The 4,637-nt window shown below is 63.9% G+C and overlaps 2 pseudogenes; both read left to right on the top strand.

Moving 5' to 3' along the window:
• The first annotated feature begins 801 nt into the window (after window positions 1-801).
• LOC144962157 (5.8S ribosomal RNA) lies at window positions 802-952 on the top strand (annotated as a pseudogene).
• Window positions 953-1,264: 312 nt separating this feature from the next.
• Window positions 1,265-4,475, top strand: LOC144962158 (large subunit ribosomal RNA; annotated as a pseudogene).
• The last annotated feature ends 162 nt before the right edge of the window (window positions 4,476-4,637 follow it).

Below are 4,637 nucleotides of genomic sequence, written 5' to 3' on the forward strand. Positions count from 1 at the left end.
TTTCATGATTCGGGGGTGGTTTTGCTGGCCGTTCTAGCCCGTGGAGCGATCCGTCTGGTTCATTTCCGATAACGGGCGAGACTCTGCCCTGGCGGATAACAAACGGCGCAAGAGGGTCCGTCTCAGGTTGGGTCGGCGTTCGGCTCTCGGGTCGGGCGTCGGTCTTCCCCTCAGGGGGGGCGGCCCGGACCGCCGTCGCGCAGGCCGGTCCTGCGATTGACCTCGAGCATGCGTACGAGATGGAGCCATAACGTCTGGTGATGCCCTTAGACGTCCTGGCTGCACGTTGCTACAGGGGTGGGCCAGCCGCGGCGGTGTAGACCGTGAGCGTGAGTCTTCATGTCCGGGGTCGTTTCCTGCAGTGGGCGGAACTCGGAATGCCACGTAGTCACGGGTCGCATCCCGTGCCGACTACTCCCTGCCCGTTTACACACCGCCCGTCGCTACCTTCGGTGACGGCGCAGCCAGGGCCCCGAGTGGCCGGCGAGACGGAGCTTCGGCTCCTGAAATCGCAGTCGTCGCGATGTCGCCCGATCTGCCTGCCCCGAGGGGGTTTAAGTCGTAACAAGGTTACCGTAGTGAACCTTCGGTGGGATCACGTCCGATTTCGTTTTGCCCCCACCGCCCGGACGGGTGAAGGGGTTAAAAACACTGTCCGGTGAGGCCGGGCTGCTCCCTGGCCGGGGAGCGGTCCAGCTGATAACGGGCGGCGGCGTTGCGCCGCGAGTAACCGCGCGCGCAACCGCTGCCCCCCCCACCCTTTGTCGTCGTTTGGCCCTTAAGCGAGTGAAAATAAATACAACCTTTGGGCGGTGGATCACTCGCTCCGGGGTCGATGAAGATGCGGCCAGCCGTATTGAGTCGTTGAACTCAGCTGCCCATGAACATCGACGTCTTGAACGCAAATTGCGGCGCTGGGCGTAAGTCACCGGCCACGTCCGTATGAGGGTCGCCCTACGACGTCGCCGCAACCGGTCTTCCGGGGGGACTGAGCGGCGCGACGTGCCGTACCGGTCGGGTCTCGCCCGACTGGCGCCGTAGATCGAGGGCTCCCGTCTGACCACGGAGACGTCGTCCCCACCCGGCCTCTGGTATGGCGGGGCGACGAATAAGACCGCACCGAAGACGGGGAAGCACCACGCGATCGGCTGCTTCTTCCTCAATCCTCGGGCCTGCTCGATGTACACGCGAGCGAGGGCTTCGTGGGGTATGCGGGGAAGAAAGTATAACGACGCGCGGCGAACCCGACGGATGGGCGATCTGCCGACCTCATATCGGACGAGGGTACCCGCCGAACTAAAGCATTTCAGTAAGCGGAGGAAAAGAAACCAACGGGACTCCCCCAGTAACGGCGAGTGAAGCGGAAGAGCCCACGCTGAAACCCCCTGGGCCCGTGCCCGCGGGAGCTGTAGCGTTCGGTGGGTGTCGAGCGGGATCGGGAGCGCCGCGCGAGTCTTCTCGAGCGTGGCTTGCCCAGACGGGTGCCAGGCCCTTGCCGGCGGGGCTCCCTTCCGCCGACCTCGACCCCGGGAGTCGGGTTGCTTGGCAGTGCAGCCCGAAGCGGGTGGTAAACTCCACCTAAGGCTAAGTACCTGCGCGATCCGATAGCGAACAAGTACTGTGAGGGAAAGTTGAAAAGAACTCTGAAGAGAGGGTGCAAAGCGCGTGAAACCGCCAAGGGGTAAACTGGCTGAGCCGAGCGACGGGTCCCGCCGTGGCGGCTGGTCGCCCGTGCCCCCCGCGGAGCGCCCCGAGACGGGACGCCTTCCGAGTTCGGGGTCGGCGCGTGCCCCACCACGGCGGGTCTCCCGCTGCCACCGGCACCGGGCCGTCCTCGTCCGCGCGCCCTACGCGGGTCGTCGGCCTGCGGATCGTGGGGCGCGAGTTGGCACGAGAGCGGTCGTATTCGGGTGCCGTGGTCGACCGCGGACAACGGCGGCGGTTCGCCCCGGGGGGTTTCGGCCTCCCGGGCGGGCGGCTCCGGTCCGTCGAAAGGTGCGCAGCGTTTATTCCGGTACCTGCCCGACCCGTCTTGAAACACGGACCAAGGAGTCCGACGCCTGTGCGAGCCGCAGGGTTTCCACTAAACCCCACGGCGAAGTGATAAGCGAGAGGCCCTCGCGGGCCGAGGGCGGGATCTCTCGGGCGACTCACCGAGTCCCCGAGCGCACCGCCGGCCCGGCGGTCGCCGCGTTGACGGCCCTGTCAGCATGAGTGCAGGCGCGGGACCCGATAGATGGTGATCTACGCCTGAGCAGAGCGAAGCCGGGGAAACTCTGGTGGAGGCTCGAAGCGACTCTGACGTGCAAATCGACCGCCCGATTGGGCGTAGGGGCGAAAGACCAATCGAACCATCTAGTAGCTGGTTCCCGCCAAGTTTCCCTCAGGATAGCCGGTGCCGACGGATCGATTTTCACTCGGTAAAGCGAATGGTTGGCATCGGGGGGGAAACGCCCTCGTCCTACTCTCAAACTTTCAACGGTAGGCGCCAGACCCGCCTCGCACGGGCCTGGGCCCAGATCACGGGTGCCGAGTGGCCATTTTGGTAAGCAAACTGCGCTGCGGATTGAACCGAACGCCCGGTTGTGTGCCCACGCAAGCCTCACGGGAAAGCTAAAGGTGTGGGTCGGACTGACAGCAGGGCGGTGGCCACGGAAGTCGGAATCCGCCAGGAGTGTGTAACAACTCTCCTGCCGAACCGACCCGCCCTGAAATGGATGCGCTGAGCGTCGGACCCACACCGGGCCGCCCCGCCAGCGGAGGGTGCGACTCCCCTCCCCGGCAGGCCGGGCGAGTAGGAGTGTGCCCGCGGTGGCGTGAAAGTCCGGAGCGATCCCTCGGAGCCGCCGCGGGTGAGATCTTGGGGTAGTAGCAAATATTGAACGAGAGACTTTTCAAGCCGAGTGGGAATGGTTCAGCGGAACAGTGCATGTACGTGGGTGAGTCGGTCCAAGGGCGGGTTGCTCCCTTGCTGAACGGGTACGAAACACGCGCCGGCCGGCCGACGGGCGCCGCGCCTGGCCTGTAGTCACCCTGCGACCGCCAAAGGGAATCCATTAAGGGTTTCGCTGGGAAACCGGCGGAGAACGCCCCCCTCGCCGACTACGTTCCGCGTGGGGGCCCGGCGACCCCCGACAGACGGGAACGCTGCCGGGGCACCGGAGAGCCGTCGTCTCTTTTAAGGCTGGTTCGCCCGGGAATCGGTCGAACCGAGAGGGCGGCCAGCCGAAAAGCTCGCCGTAAGACTGGCGCGCCGACGCTCCGCGGTCCGTAAAACCCCGTCGGGGGCACGTCAATCTCGCGGGCCCCCGTACTCATGTCGCACAGTCTCCTGGTTCAGCCTCTGGTCCACAGTATGTAGGTAAGGAATCGGCAAATGATCCGAAACCCTTGGGAGAAGGATGGCTCGAGCCGGGACGGTCGCTAGGGAGAGCGGCGAACCGCACGCACCCTGGGGGACACTCCGAGGGAGAGACTGCCGAAACCCGGGGGCCCCGGGCCGAGCGGCCTCGCTCGCTGCGCCCCTTCGCGCGCTTTGGCTGCCGGGGGACAACCGACGCGACCTCCGACTCACCTGTCTCGAACGTCAGGGACGGGGGAAATCCGACTGTCTAATTAAAACAGACGTCTCGACAGCCTGAAAATGTTTACGGGACGTGATTCTGCCCAGTGCTCAGAATGTCAAAGTGAAGAGATTCGCATAAGCGCGGGTAAACGGCGGAGTAACTATGACTCTCTTAAGGTAGCCAATTCCTCTCGTCTATATTAGCGACGCGCACGAACGATTAACGAGATTCCCACTGTCCCTATCTACGCCCCGCGAAATCACAGCCAGGATACGGGCTTGGTGAAATCAGCGGGAAAGAAGACCCTGTCGAGCTTACTCTATCCGACTCTGTGGAGGACGTGGGGGTGTGTAGCATGCGGTAGCGTCTTCGGCGCGACATGAAATCCGCTACCCCCGCGGACCTCCACTTACCCACGGAGTGGACTCGGGGCCCCTTTTTGCAGGTAGCTTCGAGGTTTAGACGTCAAGCCCCCCGTCGCGTCGCTCGGGGGCCCGACTCCCCCCGACGCGTCACACGCGACGCGACCCTGCCGGGACAGCCTCGGACGGGAGTTTGACTGGGCGGTACATCTTCTAAAGCGCACGAAGGGCCCAAGCGCTCACGAGACGGGAAAACCTCGCGTTGAGCAAAGGGCAAATGCCTGCTCGACCAGATTTCAGTACGAATACTGGCCGTGAAACTGGCCTACGATCCTTTCGAGGGGATTTCAACGGGGGGGTCAAAAATTACCCCAGGTTCGTGCGGCCCAACTTATAGCACTCGCTGTTGTCCTTTGAGTCGGGTCTTTCCCCATTTGGGCAAATTCCCTTCCCATTTTCACCCCCCAGGGGAAAAGCTGGGGGTTGACCGCGTGGACGGGTTTTTTTATCCTACTTTAAACGCCCTTTCCACGGGAAACTTTCTCGTGAGGCGGGAGTGCCCCTCCGCGCCTCGCCCTGGGCCCATACTCCGGGGAACTAAAGCCCAAATCACCCCGCCCTAGCAATCTTTTCTAGGGCCCGCGTGCAAACATTAACCCAACCCCGGGGCCGCTATGCCGTACCCGGGCCCCCCGTCCGGCCTAATCTG

Source organism: Berghia stephanieae, unplaced genomic scaffold, assembly GCF_034508935.2.
Source record: "Berghia stephanieae isolate SIO BIC M18660-M18661 unplaced genomic scaffold, UCSD_Bste_1.3 scaffold6498, whole genome shotgun sequence".
NCBI classification, from domain to species: domain Eukaryota; kingdom Metazoa; phylum Mollusca; class Gastropoda; order Nudibranchia; family Aeolidiidae; genus Berghia; species Berghia stephanieae.